Source organism: Haemaphysalis longicornis, unplaced genomic scaffold, assembly GCF_048455015.1.
Source record: "Haemaphysalis longicornis isolate Haplotype H1 unplaced genomic scaffold, Haemaphysalis longicornis Haplotype H1 scaffold_3, whole genome shotgun sequence".
Taxonomy (NCBI): Eukaryota; Metazoa; Arthropoda; class Arachnida; order Ixodida; family Ixodidae; genus Haemaphysalis; species Haemaphysalis longicornis.
Genome location: NW_027526335.1, coordinates 172689531 through 172713634, shown reverse-complemented (window position 1 = coordinate 172713634; position 24104 = coordinate 172689531). Strand labels below are relative to the sequence as shown.

At 46.5% G+C, this 24104-nt stretch overlaps 1 non-coding gene across 1 annotated transcript; it reads right to left on the bottom strand.

The window, feature by feature from the left end:
- Positions 1 to 21875: 21875 nt before the first annotated feature.
- Positions 21876 to 21949, bottom strand: Trnav-aac (transfer RNA valine (anticodon AAC)). The gene has a single exon. It is a non-coding gene; the product is annotated as a tRNA-Val (tRNA).
- Positions 21950 to 24104: the final 2155 nt, after the last annotated feature.

Sequence of the window (24104 nt, the reverse complement as noted above, 5' to 3'; positions counted from 1 at the left end):
GCCATTGCCGCCTCTGGTTCAAGCTCGTCGACTAGCTGCGAATTCCTCCTGGATAAACAGCGACTTGCCCGCTTCGATCGCTCGCGTCAGCCAATTTTACTTGTTCAGCTGAAAGGGCATTTAGAGCGACTTTTTCGACGGTGTCGTTCACTGTTAAGCACGCGCACGTAACCGATTTCCGGTTTATGCGTGCACATGTTCTGAATGGAGAGGGGTGGGGGGGGGGGGTGCATCCGCAACCATAGGTTTTATGCCTGCACTGATGACATGTCCGTTGTACGGGAAGAAGGTTTAAATGTTGACGTCAGACGGCCCAATGCAACCTGCCTGCCAGTGGTCCAGCAGACTGGCTTGGTGTGCTATACAAACAGTAAGATGCCCATGATGCGGCAGCAAAACAAACACCTTTTTTTCCGCTAGAATAAACCTCGGTTCCTTCCTTGTTTCATTCATCTAACTGGCTAGGAAGCATGCTCAATTGCAAATTACAAACAAACGTGTTTTGTTTTCGTGCACTCTGTGGACAGCGTCCTGCTTCGCAGGTCATCCTTCTCCACAGAGTGGAAGGGCCCTGATGTTTTTATTAACTTTGGGGAAAAGATGCATTAATTCTGAGACATAGAAAACCGTATTACAAATTTTATTCGTTTGCGGTGGTGTGAGAAAGCAACAGCGGTTGACTACTGTCTACAAAAAAGTTAATATGTTCAGGTTCAGGTTAACCATTAAAGAATAAGAATGTGTTGGAATGGGCGTTCGCTGCACATCGTATTTTACCCCTTTCGCTGCCTCATTACATTCCCATTGCTATTATGCAACGTCATAAACGCTTGCCGCAAGTCTCCATGACCTCCCCGTGAACTACTGAAGCATTACACTTTAAACCGATGGCGTTGCTTGAAGGATTGGACACTGTTCATTCGACGTCAGGTGCAGGATATTACAAAGAGCAAGGCAAATTTCGATTTCTTCCGTTACGTAGCGGTATACGGTGGTGTGTTTGAGTGGATGAACTGCTGAGACCTATTCTAGACTTTGCCAGCTAACAGTCATTTGCCTAAAAGTTTGTTCTGTGCTGTTTGTTAAGTTTGTCTCAACGACTGAAATGCAATGAAAAATCCTATAGGGCCTCCTTTCTGGAAAGTGGGCTGCCGCAAGGGCCCCGGAATAAAATCACCAATGTTTAATGTAGCCAGAAAGTGGCCAAGTCGCCACACTGAATTTTCGTCGCCACGAGTCTCGAAAAGTCGCAAGTTTGACAACAAATTGTCGGACCTGGCAACCTTGCTTCCTGCAGTTATAAGTCCCAGCTGCTGCTGTGAGTGGTATATTTGCATTCGCGATACGCGAGCTACCGATGTGGCCCAACTTGCTTTCAGACTTTAATTTCTGCTTCACTGGAACCTTCGGGATTCCCAAACCACTGAAACATTAAATCAGTTTACACGCCAGCCAGGTGTCTAAAATTGGGATGCTGGTCCTACAGCATAGCACAACCTAATGGGTTGCTTGTGGTTCATTTGTTTGGAGAATACACTATTCTCTCTTTAGTAGTCCGCAGTGCGGGTGGATGAAGCACAGGCAACCGACATGAAGGGCGCATAAAATACAACGAGGACAGGGAAACTGTCTTTACGGCAGGAATGTACAGAACGTTATAGAGAGGGTAGAGATCGGACATTGTAGGCTTACTGATTTATTGACTACGCAGTTATGCCCTAAACCTACAATGGTGTACGTGCATTGCACGAAGGCTCTTGCCTGGAGCTGAACTTCTCGCATGAGAATTTATTCACGTCATGCAAAATGTGGGCCTCGCTTCCGACGGGATTTTTCGGTTTTGCGCTTATGCGTGAAGTGAATGCAAAATCAAACGCTGCCTTACCCCTTACGATAAGTGTATCCCCTGTCCCAGGCACGAAGGTCGAAACAAGAAAAAGGAAGCACGCCGCATGACACATCTTACCAGCTGTTTTGAGACACACACGTCGTTGTTGCCAGAATAGTCGGTTCTCCACTGCAGATGGAATTCAACCGCGAACTGCGTTCCAGCGAGGAAGTTTACCACATGGCGTATGCGGAAGCTTGGACGCCCAACCCACTGCAATTATGGCCGCGCGAGAATCCGCAAAGGAAAAACATCGGTTATGCTGAAAAACAAAACAAGGGCAACTGCAGACGTTAGAAATACCTCGCTGGGTACTGGAAATTGCTACCGTATTCACTTTGAATGATAAAAAAAAAAACACCTGATCTAAACTGACAAATGAGTACTCCCTTTCACATCATCAAGATACCACTGTACGAGGCTGCCAGGGTGTAGGCTTCAGAAAGTGTGAGTCTGAGTAGCGACATACATAAGCAGAGCAGTAGGCCTGCAAAGTAAGACATTTGCTGGGTTACTGCCGTATTTCTCCCCTAATCCGAGGACGGTGATTTTGCTTCACTCTTTCTGACTTTACTCCGTAAACTGTGTCGAAGAAAGAGAAATTTATTACTCGTACTCACGTGCATAAAATTAAGGACACACCAACTTTTATCAATGGAAGCAAGGCAGAAACGAAAACACCCTTCTTGACACAGAAAAAAAATTCATTATCTTGCATGTACAGCTGGCGTCAGGGTATTATTTGCCATTTGCAAAAATGTTCAAACCGATGATTTTCAGCGCGTCTCTTACTGGGAACGTTGTAAGTTCTCACATGATCACTTAAATCACATTATGGTAGCAGAAAATAAGTATAAAACATCGCTAGCAAAATATTATTATTGTTATACCGTTTTCAATAGTTGGAGTATCACCAGGCTCTAAAGCCCGTGGCCCCTGTCATACCCTGATACACAGGTTAATAGGTCAGTAGCTCTAACGGATCATTTCTTGCTGCTAGTCGCACAATTCCAGAATAATCTCGAGAAGGTCCGTTCAATGCAAGTGCTGTTTCGTGGTTAGAACACGACATGACATTATTTTGGTGTGACCATTTGATCCACAGGTGGTGCATCCGATTGTGAAAAATTATTTATCGGCCCTGGTCTCACGGGCGAAGATGGCAGCCGCGGCACATGGCCTACCGGGATAGGATGGCCGCCCACAGCTCTTAACTCTTTTTCTCCCCTACCCCGTCCCTGCTGTTTCAATAAACGTTTTCTCTCTCTCTCTCTCTCTCTCTCTCTCTCTCTCTCTCTCTCCTGTCTACATTCAATACGTTAAATGAGTGGCTTTGTCCGTGGGATGCCCGTTATATCTGCTGTGAGCATTCTGGTACCGAAACACGCTAATTGCATTCACAAATTTATGTACACCCAAAGGGACGGGTCTATCGTGTAGTTTCGCACTGTAAAAAGAAGATAAGTGGCTTTCAAAAGAAAAAACCGGGCATCTTCACTAAATTGAAACCTGGGGAGGGGCGAAGCATGCAGTGTATAAGTATTCTTGGCGCCTTGGCATTTTTGGCCACGGAGATGAAAACGTTGGGGGGTAGAGATATGAAGCTTTACTGTAAAGGTCTGGTGTCTGTGAAGCGCGAACCGTTTTAGCGTGAGGCATTGGTAAACGAGTGTCCTGATGTGTTGTTTCAGTAAGCGTTATTGCCCACGTAGATGAAACGCTCTATCTCAAGCTGCTGGAAAAGGAGCGTCCCGGTGTTTTAGCGCCGCGATTACATGAAACGACGATGACTACAGGAGACGCCCACAGCCCGAGCCCCTAAGAGGCTTCGCCCCTAAAACTGCGCCAATTATCTCTGACTGCCTGCGTCATTCTTAAGCGGTCGTAGCCACCGAACAAGCCTACAAACGGGGTCCCTCGGAATATTCACTCGGGATTCTTGTTAGTTAACAATTACCTGCACAAAAACATGCTTCCAACATGTCTTGAAGCCTTTATGCACTGTTATTTATACCACTTTTTGTGATCAGAGTAATTTCAATAAGCTCAAGAATTTTTCTGGCAGATAGTTTCCCTGCAAAATAATAGAGTAAATCACAGGTGCGAGCCCGTATACCTCGCGTCAGCATTCTTTTACTAGTTTCTATCGTCATTGTTTGTTGAATTTTTTTCTTAATGTTTATGTTATCGTTTTTTAGTTATTTCGGCTATTTTTACCTCAACTTAGGACAGCTCAGTTGCGTTTATATAATTCCTCGTGCCAGCTCCACTGCTAACATCATTGTCATGGCTGCTGTGTCACCATTTAGCGCCAAGGTATTTACGTGTACATCTGCCACGCGAAACTTTAATGTTAGGTCGTGGACGCTCACGCGTGAAATTAATAGTTGTTTTTCGTAATGCTCGAGCGGGAGAAAGCGCAAGTTGGTTTTTCACGTTAGCAGTACAGTGACTAAAATGTTCTAAACATCTAGGCATCAGGCGACCGGCTGAATATCAGCAAAAACGATGTCACCAGTCCTCAGCCCCGCGCTGAGAAAGGGTGCAAATAGTTTCGGGTACTTCTACTAGGAGGCAGCACCTACCTTGATTAAAAACGTCTGAGATGACTTCATAGGTGTTCATTCTCGAGTTCGTGTTCCGGCATCTTTTGTGACGTAAAAATGTGAGAGAAACAAAAACGGCAATTTGAAGGTTTTATGTATCTGTACTTTAACAACGTATAGTGTGTCGTCGAACAAGATCTGACATAGCATTGAACAGTGTGATATTTTGTTTAAAAGAACAAAAAATCATCCAGCTTTATTGTCTCCCTCTAAAAGTGGCTGAAAAAATATCAATTCTTCCGAACAGCCACAATATAATATATCTGTAAGCTCGACAGATGCCTAAAAAATCTCGAAAGTTTTTCTACCTATGGTAACAGAAAGCTACAAGTGTGCACGATCATGGTGGAAGCAGGACATCCGGAATTCAATTGGCTGACCTAAAGCGGTGTACATATCGTAACAAGGTGCACAACGGCCGTCTAGCAGTCTTAAAAAAGCACAATTTTATTTTCGTTCGGACAGAAGAAGAATAGTGGACATAGTTGACAAGAGAAAAAGTGTTCAGTAAATAACGGCTGCTTGGATATTTTAATTACGTTGACGAAGCTGAAGAAGCTCATGTTAACAGACTTCGTGTGGTTGTCATCGGGTCCCTCTATTTTTATTACAGTCCACACGTATTACTTTTGGGGCTGAACATTCGGTAGAAGCTTGATGTATTTTCAGCATAATGCGCTATTTTTGTTTCGGGACAACGAACACATCCTCAAAGAAACTGCCAAATAAACGCTCGCTTTCATGAGTGCGGTGTCAGCCCGCTCTGTTTGCAGCGCGGTGATTCCTCGAATTCTGCATTGAACATTTCCATTATTTTGCAAGCCTTCATGACAAGTGGTTGGCGTCTGTTCTTCCTTGCTTCATCTTGTGTTTTTCCTTCCGGACGCAGATTTATTTCGACCATGATTTCGCTCAGCGCAAAGACCATTCTCGTAGCCCTAGCGATTCTGGCCGCCCTCTGCTGCATGGCAACCGCCCAGTTTGACCACGGCTATGGTGTGCGTAATGGTGGCGGGTTGTTCATCGCGGGTGCGCCGGTGTACGGCCCAGGCTACGGCATAGCACGTGGATTCGGAAAAGGCGTACGATTGGGTGGAGGCCGAGTACACGGAGGCAACTGAGCGTTTGTCCGTAGACGAGAGTTCTACTGATAAACCATACTGCGTCCACTTAGCATTTAGAAAACCGTCGCGAGCTGCATTTGAACCACTGGAAATTACCACAGTAACTATAACTGTGGGCGTGAAATAAACTTTTTCCTGGCAGATATGTTCCGGGATCTTTTCTTAGTGAACTTACTACAGTAAAATACAGATACCTTGCTAACACGATAAACATGGAAAGCCACAAGAACGTGACTTCCATACATGGAAAGCATAATTTTTTTGTATGAGGAGCAGGGTGACTTGCTGGTATTTAAAATTTTATACTTAAAAAATATTAAACAGCGATGACACGTAAAAATCTTGTTTTTATGGTGCGAGAAAAAGCATTAGTAAGCTTTTATTGAAAATTAGTTTCGTCGCATCCATAGCGAGAATGTTGGTAACTTTTTACAGTGAGTCACAGAAGTGGGAGCTCGCAAAAGACAAGATATGCATGCGTCTTTCATTGCAGTAGAAAAAAAGCAATGGCATCTCAAATGGGCTATTTCTGGAGCGTATATTGTGCTTCTTTTTCGGCGAATGACCAAATCATCTGTGGTGTTAATTTTAGTGTGGTGCTGTTCATTGCTAGCGAGAGACTAGGGGCCAGTATCTTCAAGCGCTGTTACTTGCCATGTCAACGTAAAAGAAGCAACATGCTTCGTTCAGCGTCACGTGAAGGAAACAGCCCACTTGACGTCTTACAGGTTTACAGGTTCATCCTAAACACTGCTTAACAACACAACGACGAGGAAGAGGGGACCCAAGAAGGCACTATGAACTAAATTATTAATCGGAAGAAAACAAGCATATATACAATCATACACCACACGTGTCTTTAAAGGTCATCACTCCACAGCGGTGCGCCAACAATCTTATCGTAGCCCACTCCCCCATCTCCCCCCCCCCACCAAAAAAAAAATCCTAAGGCATCGTCTTTCACAGGAAAGCAAATTCCTTATCGTATAGTGTAACAGAAGCATGGATAATGCACTTCCTCTGACTTTTTTTTTAAATGAAACGCTTCCACCAACTCTCATGCCAGCTCGCCGTTGTGGCGCCAAAGAATGCAAGTGTCCTTATACACTGGGTTTGAATTTTTCTTGACTGTTTTCCTCATCTGCTTACAGTGCCGAGTGATATGTGCGAATGAATTATTCTTGAGTGAACTACGGTGCTCCATGAGCCGTACATTGATGCACACAATGTACACATTACTACATGAAAACGGCAAGGCGTATACGATGCCCGTCGAGCAGGAAACAAAATGTATCACATGTTTCACAGTGCACCCGCTGCCAGCTTTCTGCGCTGACAACTTATTTTGCACCATTTTACATATTTTTTCAAGTTTTTTCGGGGCTGAAAAAGCAACTCTGAAAAAACAACTCAATAATAATGCATTTGCACACATCACTCGGCACTGGAAGGCACACGAGGAAAACAGTCAAGAAAAATGCAACCCAGTGTATCAGGTCGCGTGTTTTCTTTGGCGCCACAATGACGAGTTAACAAGAGAGTTGGTGGAAGCGTTTCACATAAGAAAAAGTGAAGGGAAGTGCATTAGCCATGCTTCTGTGACACTGTACGATAACGAATTTGCCTTCCTGTGAAAGACGATGCCTTAGGTTCTGTTTCTTTTAGGTGGTGATGAGGGGGGATGGGCTACGATAAGATTGTTGGCGCACTGCTGTGTAGTGATGACGTTTAGAGACACGTGTGGTGTATGATTGTATATATGTGTGTTTTCTACCAATTAAACATTTAGTTTCGAGTCAGCGCCTTCTTGTGTCCCCTCGTCCTCGTCGTTGTGTTGTTAAGCGCTGTTTAGGATGGACGGATACCAACTCTCGCAGCTGTCGATTCTGTTGAGCTTCACAGGTGTCGGCGTAACTACCAGTGCAGGAATGCCTTGAAGTCAACATTCGAATTATACCATGGCGTAGAGATTGGCGCATTTTGGGATTTGTACGCTGTAGTGATTACATGCTGAAAAATTCCACGCAAATGTAAAATATTTGCTTCTTCCCAGCCAAAAGAGAAACATTTTGTTTGCAGCGCGTCCAGGCGATGTCCATCACACACAATTTTCACATATGGTTGGAACCAGCCATTTTAAATAAAACCGTGCGAAGGACATATAAGGGCGTGAAGCCAACGCGCGAGCACTGTAATAGGCGTCATCCCGACCACATCTGATCCCAGAACAGGCTAGCTATGCGGTAAGCGCTACAGTCACATCTGGTCTCGTAATTGGTGTTGGTGATCTGGACAGAACTGGTGTACTTCCACTCAAGAGGACTGTCCACTCTGATTGTGCAGATGAGTACGAGGGAAGGGGATGAGCCAGCAGAACGGTATCGTCATCGGCGTTAAGCTAGTGAAGCGTGCGGGATATTCCGTCGGCTGGTCTACCGATCCTGTTGCTGGCCTTGCCACCTCTCAGTGCTGCTTTGCTGCTATCCATTATCTGGGCAATAAACCCAAATTACAAGAAAAAACTTTTAACCAAAGCTGACAGCCTCCCACTGATGATTTTCATGCACGAAAACGCACTGCAGCATAGCCAACTTTCTCTGACGACGATGATAATCACGAGTGAAGTGTAGAAAAATGAAAACGCTTTCCTGCGAAGCTTCGCGACAGCTCCGTCAGATCACCTCCACTAAAGTTTGATGAGCAGCAGAAGGAGGGGGCGACGCAGGCGTACGACAGTGCGATGTGTAAAGGCATAACGCCATGTTCTGAGGTGAACGTCGACTGCCGTTACCCACAGCTCTACGTTCGATGAGAGTGACGTTGCTCTGCATGCTGTAAGGCTGTTAGCCGCTGGACGTTAGACCTAACGTCGCATATTGAGGCTTAATAGGTTAGGCCTCACGTAACATTTTGATGTATAACTCCTTGAACCAGCACCCACTCGAAAATTCATTCATTCTATGCCAAGCAGCAGGTAACAATTCACTTCGTAGACCCGAAGCCCAAACGTTAAGCCCAAGGAGTGCATACCGAAGGGTTGCTGCGGTTGATATAGAAGAGCGGTGCATACCTCAAGAGCAGCACATAATCGCTGGGTGGCATTGGCCAACCAAGGAAACCATCACAGCAAAGCTTCGCGTTTAATTATCGTCGTCGTTAGACTTAGGAGTGCATTATTTTTTCTCCGCTAAATGAAAATAACCCATAATGCAGTGAGGATGCCTGAAATTTGTATATTCAAAAAGAGTGACGAATTCTTATGGAATTCCGTTTTTACTGTTGTTAGTGCGTATGTGAACACCGTGATGCCCTGTGCGGAGAATTTCCCCTTTCTCGGGGAATTTTTGGCTGTAATCTGGCGAAAAGGGAAAAAGGGAATCGTTAATGGATGCAGGAGTCATGGAGTAAGAGGAAAAGTAATGCCACTAAAACACACCCCGCATCATTATTACGGTGTTTCCTTTTAAAAAGTTCCCTTAACACTTCGTTAGATGTTCAAATACTCGTTTTCGTGCATGCCACAAGCATCCAAGACCGCTTCCAATCCAGTTCATAAAATAGGAGGGAGCATAGAAGAAAAATGTCCCATTAGAAAGAGCTGGTACAGTGTGAATCGGGGGCGGCCGAAGGCTAAAGCTTGTCCGCATGAATTCCTGCTCAATTTAAAAGCATATTTCGGGTGCGCCTTAGACCTCGTGCTGCCAACAAGAGAGGACGCCAGAAGTTCCGGCGATGCGTTAAAATTATATGATTTACCCAACAATGTGTTTTTCTTTTTCATACGGGCAGTTTTAACTTAGAGGTGTAGCATGCATAGCAAGCACGCATTTCAGCGCGAAACGGGAAATGCATAGTCAGATGCTACTGATCGGTGATGCGCAGTAATTTAGTTCACGCTGAAACTCCGACTCTTCGAATGACGTCCGCGTACGGAAACGGAATGCTACGTAAAGTCTAACAGCCAAAACCAATCAGGAATCCACGTGAAGATCTATCAGCTGCAAAAAGAGAGTGCAGAAAAATTTGCATGCAATTTTTAAAAAGCCATGCCAGAAATAGGGAACTTCTGAACCTTAAAATAGAAACTTCTCTCCCAAGTACGCAACATCAATGCATGAACAAGGTTTCGTCGTAACTGAAACAACGATACCAACAGCGGTGCGCAAAATGGAATCGTGGTTGCGAATACGCGCTGGCTCCCACAGTGAGGGCAGGAACGGTTTTGCTCAACAGGGCAGGTTTGGGCGGGTCAATAAGTTTTCTCTTCACACGAATTAGGCACGTTTGCTTCAAAATGTAAACACACCTTCTTTCCGGCAAATTCTCAACCTACATAAAGGCAGTGCACATTTTGCTGCACTTTTTAAAACAATATCATATAACTGCTTTCTTAATTTCTTTTTGCTCACTTTCGAGAGTCATTGCTGCTCCTTAGCTGTACGCCAACAGCTTTTGCTGTACGTAGTACCAGCTAGTGGTGATTGTCTGTCAGTATGTATTTTTACAGTGTAGGGACGCAGCCCCTACGTGCGCCCGCGGAGGGTGATTACACTGCAGTGAGTGCCGGACGAACACTGATAGTGGCGTCAGTGCGTCATGGTGCCCGTGCGCGCGTGTGCGATGAACAGTGAGCCGCAACGGACACGTGTAGTGCAACAGAACCCGGAGCATGCGCAAAACCAACAGAGTGGCTTAAAAGCGGCGCTCACAGGAGCAGCTGGACAGTGCGCACCGAGGGACACGCGAGAGCAGCTGCGGCCGCGGGCGGCGGCGAGCCACGACCATGACGCCCGGACCGCGAGGAGCAACCAGCGTCCGAGGCGGACGCTGTTCACCCGACGTCGGCACAAGTGACTGAAGACGTCGTCGTGAGTGTACAGCACCATGCTGTACCTTTCTGGACAAGCAGGGTTTCAACCACCGCAATGTTTTCTTTACGCGCTTTCGGCGCTTGCTTGCTGTGCTCTCTTTTTGTTGCCTCCCAAACTGCCTTGTTTGTTTTTTCCTGTTTTGGTTTTCCCGGAATAAACCGGTGATTTGTTCTCATGCGGATCGGCGTTACTTCGTCGGGCAGGTTCGGGCTCGCGAACCCTTTACGCTCGAAGGGGGATCCTTCAACAGTTATGTGGTAATATTATGGCGCTGTATGGCCATTTTGTTCATTTTTTTAATATTCATGAATATTGCGCGACTATACTGCCGTAAAACCTCAACATATGGTAAAATTGTTACACAGAGATCAGCAGTCAGCATTGCAACCATGTGTTACTTTATTCAAGAATATTTAAGTACAATGTAGTTACAACAACGTCCTGGACAATTTTAACAAAGATTTATAATAATATTCCTGTATATTTTAAGTAGCCAGGCTGGTTTTATTACCTCGTAGGGGTTCGTTGGAGGGCCTCCCGTAGTAATTGGTCCCCGGGTGAATTCAAAGAGTGCTAGTTTGAACGATGACAATGGGATGTTTATTACATGACGTCGGACGTCGTCTGTTTCGAAAATGCAAGTGGAAGCTATGATTGAATAGGTAACTTGATGACCTATGGATTGCTGGAGAGAGTAATTTGGCCAGGACGTCTACGGGCTTCGTAGGAAGGGTGCACCCTAAGCTTTGCTAATTTCCGTGCGCGGTGATTCCTAACGACATCGGCCGGTTGGTTCTTCCAGCATTCAAGTTTCAACATTCCTCTCTGCGCTGGGAAACTTGACTCCGGTATCTTGAGTGCACTGGGATGTGAAATTAAAGTGCCGATCTCTATCAAACAGGTGAACGGCCGTAACTGAACACAGCTCCCCGCTACCGACCGCTCAGCCGAACTTTGTGCTGAAACAGTTATGGGAGCCTCCGGAAGAACATTGCCAGCGTCAGTTCACCTACAGGGTGGCGCAAACAGAAACGTACATTTTAACGGAAAGAGTCCTTATGACCCCCTTGAAGTAATTTTAGGAGGAAAGCCTTAAATGGCACATTCAGCGAAAAATCTGGCGCCTGGCATAAACAGAAAGATCGAGAAAGCCGGGTTTTACCCTAGGCTTCCGTAAAAAGGAAGTGGGAGAACGACCCCTTTGGAGGTTTTTACGTGGGCTTGTCCCCCTAAAAGTCAGTGCCGACGGAATGAAAACTTTTCAGCATGAAAGGCAAACGCTTTAGCACACGCACAGAAAACGTTACAGGAAGGGCGTCTGATCTATACGAGTGGCGGTGAAATGTCCACAGCTTCCGATTAACCTACCTAGAAAACTGTCCCGAGTATCTGGAGATGCTGCCAACCTCCGCCCAAGTAATGTGGATTCAGCTCTAAGAGGGTCTTCTGCATGAACGTTGCACCAACGTGCTCTGGCATGTTTTGCCTTTATGACAAGGCTATACAGTTTGTTTTGAAACGACGAACATTGTTCTATTTTATTACGTGTCACTCTGCGACCACCATAGCAATAAATGACTATTTATGCATAACTAGAGCGTGAAGCTGACATGCTATTGATACGTTGTTTTACAGACAACTGATTGTTCTATCGCGAACTGGAAGTTTTGGCTATTCTAGTCAACCGGTTATTTCTTTGTACTTGCCGACAATAGAGGCCCCGCGCAAATACAATGAAATCAAAGTTGCTACTGCAAATAGTACCGCATATGCCTCCTCGTTTGTGTACGCGCCATTGAATTTATTATCTGGTATTTTCTATCCATATTCTGATATGTTTGATAAATTTTTAGTCACGCCTCGTAAAAATTAACGTTTCACCAACTCAGATTGATTTTCGGTTGGCTATAGTTTATGACTCCATTTGCGTTACCCTACATGATTGTATTTCCCCGCAAAGCTCCTCCCACACCCGTTTTCTTTTCCCTTTTACCAAAATAAAAACACTGCCCCTAATTCAGCAGGTCCCTATTTGTAAACAATTTTTCGAAACATCCGTGGTATGATATCTGCCGCTTCGTAGAGTTGTCCGTACCACAATGGGGAATTCGAGAAATTCAGAAGTAAGGAAGGTGATGTGAGTTAAGCCTCGCCACACATCGGACACAAAAAGGCCTTCGAATTTACGGGAGCCGCGTATTTTAAGCCGTTGTATTTATTTACTATGGGCGGAGTAAGAAAGATGTTAGTTCGTAATTTAAATAAGCGAAGGCACATCAAGCGCCTCGAAGGAAACAAGCACAAATCAAACCACCACGCCGGAACACACGCCAATCAACGAACGCCCGCGCAGCTGCCCTGCCGTGGTTTGAACCGTGGCGACACCGACCGGAGCGGGCGGAAACTATAATGGCAAACTGTTCGCATGGCGACGCAGTGAAACATCCCCCTCGCGAGGGGCACGATCAAATTCAGAGCATTTCCGGGGGCGCACGACGTTAAGTTGTTTGCGTTACGTTAATGTTGTTGCACTTGTGGCAACTGCTGACGAGAGAGCGCTCGTCAGCAGTAATTTGAATGAGTCAATGATATAAGGCGCGTTCGTAGCCTCCCATTCTGTGTCGGCTTTGTGGCGCAGTGGGTAGAGCACCATGTACATTGCGTTCCGCCCGCAGGGTCGAGGGATCGAAACCAGGCGCCGGATAGTATTTTTTTTATATAGTGTAGGGGGAGGGGTGCGGACTACGACTACGGCCGCCTATGCACGTCAACGCGGGTGACATCGTGAGTCGCTGAAACGCTCTGCATTTAAAAAAAAAAGCAATCACAACGTACAGCCTAAGCAGGTGCATCGTATTTCATTAGAAGTGACTTCCTTGAAATGTTCAATGTCAAGGCAGCTGAAACGGAAGTATGTGTCGAGGGAAGGGGATTGTAAAGGGAGCCATAAATACATTGTTGGGACAAACCAGTGGTAAGTTTGAAGTTTCTGTGGAACGTCCGTAATTTTTTCTGGATGAATGACAGCTCGTATTAGTTGCGGAAAAAAATGAATGGTGTGCCTGCCAGGAATCGAACCTGGGAACTTCCGCGTGTTAGGCGGTTGTTACAACCACTACACCACAAGCACTTTTTTGTGTCTATTGCTTGTCTTCAGTATACCAAAAAAGAACAAAAAAAGATTACAAACTGTGAAAAGACACCAGCACGTCACTTGCTTGTGTGCGATTGTTAAAAAGGCCGCAGCCATGCCACACTTTCCAACATATTTGGCCAGTCAGGGGAAAACGTTTGGGCTTTATACACTTCTGAGATGTCCCGTACACTTTGGCAGAACAACTCTGTGCTCGCCCTCACATCAACGTCACTGAGGCGAACTGCCATTCGATACTTCCGTATACTATGCAGGGCGAGCAAAATCAAAAATCTTACGGGACGCCGCCGTAGTTTTCAACGGCCCAGAACCTGATTCCATGGTTATACAACGGGAGATCTTTTTTTTAGTGTTCGCTGCGAAACGTTCCACAAGAACACCCCGTCGCAACAGTCTATGAATCCGTGCTCTACTGTTTCTGGTTTTTACAAAGTGGTCAGGGCATCAGGGGAGAAACAAACCTTTTTATATCATCCAAGTTTTAACAGGTAACACTCCCGCATGTAATGTAAAGAAAAAAGACTTCATATATGGCGGGCAGTCTTTTTTTCCGCACGCTGACATACTTCTTGTCCTGGCCCTGTACTGTATAGGTGAACAAAGGAGTTGTCAAAGCCGTGTCAAGAAGGTCTCTATACAGCTTTTTTCTGTGCATGCTAGCCAGATACTTGAAAGAAAGCCGTGACAATAAAAATCTTGCAGCAAGTACAACCTCACGTAGATAACCATGCATGCCACCGTCACGAACACAGGAAGTAACAAAAATTTGGGCAAAACTCTACCCAGGCGCACTTGACACGCGGTGCGCAAAAAAGGGTATTGTACAAGCACTGCTGGGAGCGCGGTTTCGGAATTTAGAATCAAGGGCACAGAACCAGAAGTATTTGTTGAGGGAACGGGGTTGTAAAGGGCGCCAAAAATACATTTTTGAAAATACCCGTGGTAATGTCGAAGTTTTTGCGGCATGTCCATAAACATTTTCTGGATGAATGACAGCTCCGATCTATTGCTGAAAGAAATGAACCGTGTGCTTGCCAGGAAATGAACCTGGGACCTTCCGCGTGTTAGGCGGATGTGATAACCACTACTACACAAGCACCGCTGGTAGGCTTCAGAGACCACTTTTGCACAATGCACACACTCGCATTCACCTAGTTCCGTACCGGTTCTGCATTAATAGTCCGCGTGGCACATGTAGCCACACTTGTGCTCGGCATTGTGTACCTTCGACGGAAAGCCTTTACCCCTTAACATTTCTGTATTGGACGTCCGAAGGACTAAGGGAAGTGGAAGGCGGCTATGCGCCCTCGCCGTCAGTAACATCCGGCACCTTGTGTGAGCAGAAGCTATGACCGTACAAGATTTCAATAGAACATTTGGCGGTGAGTACCAAAGGGGTGGGTCGACCTATATTATGTGGTGTTGCACAATGTTAAGGTCAGTTATCGTAACCCACCCATCCCCCCGCCACCTCAATAGGGAAGTGGAGTATGATAAGGAGGTAGAGGAAAGTGGTAAAGGAACACGACCATGCGGGCTTAACATATCAGGTATCCAAGGCCGGTTAACTTTATTTAAGCCGTCGTACATTCCTCGAAAGCAAAAGCAAAAAATTTGGGCCTGCCAGGGATTGAACCTGGGACCTTCCACGTGTTAGGCGGATGTGATAACCACTACTACACAAGCACCGCTGGTAGGCTTCAGAGACCACTTTTGCACAATGCACACACTCGCATTCACCTAGTTCCGTACCGGTTCTGCATTAATAGTCCGCGTGGCACATGTAGCCACACTTGTGCTCGGCATTGTGTACCTTCGACGGAAAGCCTTTACCCCTTAACATTTCTGTATTGGACGTCCGAAGGACTAAGGGAAGTGGAAGGCGGCTATGCGCCCTCGCCGTCAGTAACATCCGGCACCTTGTGTGAGCAGAAGCTATGACCGTACAAGATTTCAATAGAACATTTGGCGGTGAGTACCAAAGGGGTGGGTCGACCTATATTATGTGGTGTTGCACAATGTTAAGGTCAGTTATCGTAACCCACCCATCCCCCCGCCACCTCAATGGGGAAGTGGAGTATGATAAGGAGGTAGAGGAAAGTGGTAAAGGAACACGACCATGCGGGCTTAACATATCAGGTATCCAAGGCCGGTTAACTTTATTTAAGCCGTCGTACATTCCTCGAAAGCAAAAGCAAAAAATTTGGGCCTGCCAGGGATTGAACCTGGGACCTTCCACGTGTTAGGCGGATGTGATAACCACTACTACACAAGCACCGCTGGTAGACTTCAGAGACCACTTTTGCACAATGCACACACTCGCATTCACCTAGTTCCGTACCGGTTCTGCATTAATAGTCCGCGTGGCACATGTAGCCACACTTGTGCTCGGCATTGTGTACCTTCGACGGAAAGCCTTTACCCCTTAACATTTCTGTATTGGACGTCCGAAGGACTAAGGGAAGTGGAAGGCGGCTATGCGCCCTCGCCGTCAGTAACATCCGGCACCTTGTGTGAGCAGAAGCTATGACCGTACAAGATTTCAATAGAACATTTGGCGGTGAGTACCAAAGGGGTGGGTCGACCTATATTATGTGGTGTTGCACAATGTTAAGGTCAGTTATCGTAACCCACCCATCCCCCCGCCACCTCAATAGGGAAGTGGAGTATGATAAGGAGGTAGAGGAAAGTGGTAAAGGAACACGACCATGCGGGCTTAACATATCAGGTATCCAAGGCCGGTTAACTTTATTTAAGCCGTCGTACATTCCTCGAAAGCAAAAGCAAAAAATTTGGGCCTGCCAGGGATTGAACCTGGGACCTTCCACGTGTTAGGCGGATGTGATAACCACTACTACACAAGCACCGCTGGTAGGCTTCAGAGACCACTTTTGCACAATGCACACACTCGCATTCACCTAGTTCCGTACCGGTTCTGCATTAATAGTCCGCGTGGCACATGTAGCCACACTTGTGCTCGGCATTGTGTACCTTCGACGGAAAGCCTTTACCCCTTAACATTTCTGTATTGGACGTCCGAAGGACTAAGAGAAGTGGAAGGCGGCTATGCGCCCTCGCCGTCAGTAACATCCGGCACCTTGTGTGAGCAGAAGCTATGACCGTACAAGATTTCAATAGAACATTTGGCGGTGAGTACCAAAGTACGCCTGGGAACAGGGGGTGGGTCGACCTATATTATGTGGTGTTGCACAATGTTAAGGTCAGTTATCGTAACCCACCCATCCCCCCGCCACCTCAATAGGGAAGTGGAGTATGATAAGGAGGTAGAGGAAAGTGGTAAAGGAACACGACCATGCGGGCTTAACATATCAGGTATCCAAGGCCGGTTAACTTTATTTAAGCCGTCCTACATTCCTCGAAAGCAAAAGCAAAAAATTTGGGCCTGCCAGGGATTGAACCTGGGACCTTCCGCGTGTTAGGCGGATGTGATAACCACTACTACACAAGCACCGCTGGTAGGCTTCAGAGACCACTTTCGCACAATGCACACACTCGCATTCACCTAGTTCCGTACCGGTTCTGCATTAATAGTCCGCGTGGCACATGTAGCCACACTTGTGCTCGGCATTGTGTACCTTCGACGGAAAGCCTTTACCCCTTAACATTTCTGTATTGGACGTCCGAAGGACTAAGGGAAGTGGAAGGCGGCTATGCGCCCTCGCCGTCAGTAACATCCGGCACCTTGTGTGAGCAGAAGCTATGACCGTACAAGATTTCAATAGAACATTTGGCGGTGAGTACCAAAGTACGCCTGAGAACAGGGGGTGGGTCGACCTATATTATGTGGTGTTGCACAATGTTAAGGTCAGTTATCGTAACCCACCCATCCCCCCGTCACCTCAATAGGGAAGTGGAGTATGATAAGGAGGTAGAGGAAAGTGGTAAAGGAACACGACCATGCGGGCTTAACATATCAGGTATCCAAGGCCGGTTAACTTTATTTAAGCCGTCGTACATTCCTCGAAAGCAAAAGCAAAAAATTTGGGCCAGCCAGGGATTGAACCTGGGACCTTCCGCGTGTTAGGCGGATGTGATAACCACTACTACACAAGCACCGCTGGTAGGCTTCAGAGACCACTTTTGCACAATGCACACACTCGCATTCACCTAGTTCCGTACCGGTTCTGCATTAATAGTCCGCGTGGCACATGTAGCCACACTTGTGCTCGGCATTGTGTACCTTCGACGGAAAGCCTTTACCCCTTAACATTTCTGTATTGGACGTCCGAAGGACTAAGGGAAGTGGAAGGCGGCTATGCGCCCTCGCCGTCAGTAACATCCGGCACCTTGTGTGAGCAGAAGCTATGACCGTACAAGATTTCAATAGAACATTTGGCGGTGAGTACGAAAGTACGCCTGGGAACAGGGGGTGGGTCGACCTATATTATGTGGTGTTGCACAATGCTAAGGTCAGTTATCGTAACCCACCCATCCCCCCGCCACCTCAATAGGGAAGTGGAGTATGATAAGGAGGTAGAGGAAAGTGGTAAAGGAACACGACCATGCGGGCTTAACATTTCAGGTATCCAAGGCCGGTTTACTTTATTTAAGCCGTCCTACATTCCTCGAAAGCAAAAGCAAAAAATTTGGTCCTGCCAGGGATCGAACCTGGGACCTTCCGCGTGTTAGGCGGATGTGATAACCACTACTACACAAGCACCGCTGGTAGGCTTCAGAGACCACTTTTGCACAATGCACACACTCGCATTCACCTAGTTCCGTACCGGTTCTGCATTAATAGTCCGCGTGGCACATGTAGCCACACTTGTGCTCGGCATTGTGTACCTTCGACGGAAAGCCTTTACCCCTTAACATTTCTGTATGGGACGTCCGAAGGACTAAGGGAAGGGGAAGGCGGCTATGCGCCCTCGTCGTCAGTAACATCCGGCACCTTGTGTGAGCAGAAGCTATGACCGTACAAGATTTCAATAGAACATTTGGCGGTGAATACCAAAGTACGCCTGGGAACAGGGGGTGGGTCGACCTATATTATGTGGCGTTGCACAATGTTAAGGTCAGTTATCGTAACCCACCCATCCCCCCGCCACCTCAATAGGGAAGTGGAGTATGATAAGGAGGTAGAGGAAAGTGGTAAAGGAACACGACCATGCGGGCTTAACATTTCAGGTATCCAAGGCCGGTTAACTTTATTTAAGCCGTCCTACATTCCTCGAAAGCAAAAGCAAAAAATTTGGTCCTGCCAGGGATCGAACCTGGGACCTTCCGCGTGTTAGGCGGATGTGATAACCACTACTGCACAAGCACCGCTGGTAGGCTTCAGAGACCACTTTTGCACAATGCACACACTCGCATTCACCTAGTTCCGTACCGGTTCTGCAATAGTCCGCGTGGCACATGTAGCCACACTTGTGCTCGGCATTGTGTACCTTCGACGGAAAGCCTTTACCCCTTAACATTTCTGTATTGGACGTCCGAAGGACTAAGGGAAGTGGAAGGCGGCTATGCGCCCTCGCCGTCAGTAACATCCGGCACTTTGTGTGAGCAGAAGCTATGACCGTACAAGATTTCAATAGAACATTTGGCGGTGAATACCAAAGTACGCCTGGGAACAGGGGGTGGGTCGACATATATTATGTGGCGTTGCACAATGTTAAGGTCAGTTATCGTAACCCACCCATCCCCACGCCACCTCAATAGGGAAGTGGAGTATGATAAGGAGGTAGAGGAAAGTGGTAAAGGAACACGACCATGCGGGCTTAACATTTCAGGTATCCAAGGCCGGTTAACTTTATTTAAGCCGTCCTACATTCCTCGAAAGCAAAAGCAAAAAATTTGGTCCTGCCAGGGATCGAACCTGGGACCTTCCGCGTGTTAGGCGGATGTGATAACCACTACTACACAAGCACCGCTGGTAGGCTTCAGAGACCACTTTTGCACAATGCACACACTCGCATTCACCTAGTTCCGTACCGGTTCTGCAATAGTCCGCGTGGCACATGTAGCCACACTTGTGCTCGGCATTGTGTACCTTCGACGGAAAGCCTTTACCCCTTAGCATTTCTGTATTGGACGTCCGAAGGACTAAGGGAAGTGGAAGGCGGCTATTCGCCCTCGTCGTCAGTAACATCCGGCACCTTGTGTGAGCAGAAGCTATGACCGTACAAGATTTCAATAGAACATTTGGCGGTGAATACCAAAGTACGCCTGGGAACAGGGGGTGGGTCGACCTATATTATGTGGCGTTGCACAATGTTAAAGTCAGTTATCGTAACCCACCCATCCCCCCGCCACCTCAATAGGGAAGTGGAGTATGATAAGGAGGTAGAGGAAAGTGGTAAAGGAACACGACCATGCGGGCTTAACATTTCAGGTATCCAAGGCCGGTTAACTTTATTTAAGCCGTCCTACATTCCTCGAAAGCAAAAGCAAAAAATTTGGTCCTGCCAGGGATCGAACCTGGGACCTTCCGCGTGTTAGGCGGATGTGATAACCACTACTACACAAGCACCGCTGGTAGGCTTCAGAGACCACTTTTGCACAATGCACACACTCGCATTCACCTAGTTCCGTTCCGGTTCTGCATTAATAGTCCGCGTGGCACATGTAGCCACACTTGTGCTCGGCATTGTGTACCTTCGACAGAAAGCCTTTACCCCTTAACATTTCTGTATTGGACGTCCGAAGGACTAAGGGAAGTGGAAGGCGGCTATGCGCCCTCGCCGTCAGTAACATCCGGCACCTTGTGTGAGCAGAAGCTATGACCGTACAAGATTTCAATAGAACATTTGGCGGTGAATACCAAAGTACGCCTGGGAACAGGGGGTGGGTCGACCTATATTATGTGGCGTTGCACAATGTTAAAGTCAGTTATCGTAACCCACCCATCCCCCCGCCACCTCAATAGGGAAGTGGAGTATGATAAGGAGGTAGAGGAAAGTGGTAAAGGAACACGACCATGCGGGCTTAACATTTCAGGTATCCAAGGCCGGTTAACTTTATTTAAGCCGTCCTACATTCCTCGAAAGCAAAAGCAAAAAATTTGGTCCTGCCAGGGATCGAACCTGGGACCTTCCGCGTGTTAGGCGGATGTGATAACCACTACTACACAAGCACCGCTGGTAGGCTTCAGAGACCACTTTTGCACAATGCACACACTCGCATTCACCTAGTTCCGTACTGGTTCTGCATTAATAGTCCGCGTGGCACATGTAGCAACACTTGTGCTCGGCATTGTGTACCTTCGACGGAAAGCCTTTACCCCTTAACATTTCTGTATTGGACGTCCGAAGGACTAAGGGAAGTGGAAGGCGGCTATGCGCCCTCGCCGTCAGTAACATCCGGCACCTTGTGTGAGCAGAAGCTATGACCGTACAAGATTTCAATAGAACATTTGGCGGTGAATACCAAAGTACGCCTGGGAACAGGGGGTGGGTCGACCTATATTATGTGGCGTTGCACAATGTTAAGGTCAGTTATCGTAACCCACCCATCCCCCCGCCACCTCAATAGGGAAGTGGAGTATGATAAGGAGGTAGAGGAAAGTGGTAAAGGAACACGACCATGCGGGCTTAACATTTCAGGTATCCAAGGCCGGTTAACTTTATTTAAGCCGTCCTACATTCCTCGAAAGCAAAAGCAAAAAATTTGGTCCTGCCAGGGATCGAACCTGGGACCTTCCGCGTGTTAGGCGGATGTGATAACCACTACTACACAAGCACCGCTGGTAGGCTTCAGAGACCACTTTTGCACAATGCACACACTCGCATTCACCTAGTTCCGTACCGGTTCTGCATTAATAGTCCGCGTGGCACATGTAGCCACACTTGTGCTCGGCATTGTGTACCTTCGACGGAAAGCCTTTACCCCTTAACATTTCTGTATTGGACGTCCGAAGGACTAAGGGAAGTGGAAGGCGGCTCTGCGCCCTCGTCGTCAGTAACATCCGGCACCTTGTGTGAGCAGAAGCTATGACCGTACAAGATTTCAATAGAACATTTGGCGGTGAATACCAAAGTACGCCTGGGAACAGGGGGTGGGTCGACCTATATTATGTGGCGTTGCACAATGTTAAGGTCAGTTATCGTAACCCACCCATCCCCCCGCCACCTCAATAGGGAAGTGGAGTATGATAAGGAGGTAGAGGAAAGTGGTAAAGGAACACGACCATGCGGGCTTAACATTTCAGGTATCCAAGGCCGGTTAACTTTATTTAAGCCGTCCTACATTCCTCGAAAGCAAAAGCAAAAAATTTGGGCCTGCCAGGGATCGAACCTGGGACCTTCCGCGTGTTAGGCGGATTTAATAACCACTACACCACAAGCACCACTTTTTTTTTAATGCATGGAAATTTTAGAAAACTTCAAAAGACAAGACACTTAACATACAAACGTTTTCTGTCTGAACGACAGCTCGGATCTCTTTCGGAAAAAAAAAATGAATCATGTGCCTTAGCGTTAGTGTGTGTGTGTGTGTGTGTGTGTGTGTGTGTATGTGTATTAGTATTTTATAATGAATCTTTGAAAGGCTTATTGGACGATAGGCTCCCATGCTCCTGAGTTTTACTACATCTTTTGTTTTTGGTATAAGAACAGTTTGTGATTGTTGGAAGGAGGGCGGCAGTAGATTATTCTCGTATGCTTCGGCGTACAAATTACACAGCACTGGACAAAGTTGGTGCTAAAAACCTGATAGAAAGCTTCTCCAAGACTATCTGTACCTGGTGTTTTTTGGGGGCCTGAGGTGATCAATAGCTTTCTTTACCATGCTTATGGTTATAGGTGCTTCACGGTTGGCTCTTACGTCATCTCTCAAACGAGGCATCGCATTAAAAAATTCTTCCTTAAATATTTTTATGTCTATGGGATGAACAGAAAATAGAGTTTCGTAAAATTCCTTAAACGCGTGCTCAATATTTGCCTGCTCAGTCAACATCCCTCTATAATTTTTAACCTCAACTATCTGTTTCTTTAGAGCTTGTCGTTTTTCCAATCGAAGCGCTCGCTTGGTAGGCGATTCGTCGAAGAGCATCTTTTCAGCTCGCGCTCTTACTAAAGCACCGTGATATTTTTCTTCATTGATCACTTCGAGCTGGGACTTCCTAGATTCTATTCTGTTCTTTACACGCCCCTGGTGACTGAAATTCTTCGCTAATAAGTAGAGCAAGGTTGGTTCAAATGAGTATTTTTCTTTCCCATTCAATACTCTTCGGTTCGCTCGAGCTTTCTAACGCAGTCATTGTTATTTCTCGCTGAAATATTTCCCAGTTGAAGGAGCAGCTGGTGCTGTCCGATTCTAGTTATTTTAATTTTTTTCATTTACTGCACTCCTAAATTCCTCAACCTGCCGTAATTTTCAATTCATTTTCAACAAATCCCAAATAAATCTGTTAACTTCCTGTTTCCATCCACCAATGTAGAACGAAACAAGGCACTGGTCGCTAAATGACACGGGCGCTACACAGTAATCGTGACACTTAGAGAAAAGCTCGAGCGACAATTACGCTCGATCTAAACAGGGCATGACTTCCGCCCTGAAAATGAATAAACTTCACCGCTTGCGAAACTACCATTACATCGGCAACATCTTCCAAACAAAAATATTCGACTGTCTCTTGGAGAACTGGAAACGCGCATCACGAAAAGGTGTTTTGTTTTGTTCATCCCGGGCCGAGCATACACAATTAAAATATGAAGAAGAACAAGACGCTCCGTGTCTAACCAGACGCGTAGACCTTCAAAAAACGCTTTTCTTTCTTCAGCCCTTGTTGGGGCATATACGACTACTGCTCGCCATTAGCGCGACATAATAGCAACATCGCACACAATCAACCGTTTCTAAAAGCAAACCCCCACATTCTGAATGACTGCAGCTAAACTCTGCCTTATCAATAGCATGCAGCCACCGGATAAGCCCACTGCATGACAGATACAAACGTTGTGGTGTGCAGTAAACTGCCGCACCATAGTCTGCGTTTGCTCCTCTTACTCAACTTTCGCTTCCTGTACGGCTACAATGTTCAGTTCTTTTTCGAGGATTAGATAACAGGCTTAAATTTGTCGTCTTCTATCAGCAAGTCCTCGCACATTCAGCGTAGCGATGCGGATATTAATAAATCATATCTGTTCGTGTTCAGACTCAAAGCACGACGCTTACAATATAAATTTCTACTTTGCTTGGGACCACACAGTATATCACATCGCAATTTGCCTGCACGTAATAAAAATATACAAAAGAAGAGGTCGTGTGAGCCGACAAAAACCTTCCCCCGCCCTCGAAAAGAAGTAAAAAAATTTTCGGCACGTACAAAACAAGCGCGTTGAACGTGTTTTAACTGCCGCATTACAAAGGTAGACGATAAACAGCACGTTTCAAGAGGGGTCCCTCAAAGCGGAGTACATAAAGTTGAACTTTTTGCGGCACGCCCGTGAACTGTTTCAAGATGAGTGACAACTGGGATCAGTACCGGAAAAAAACGAATAG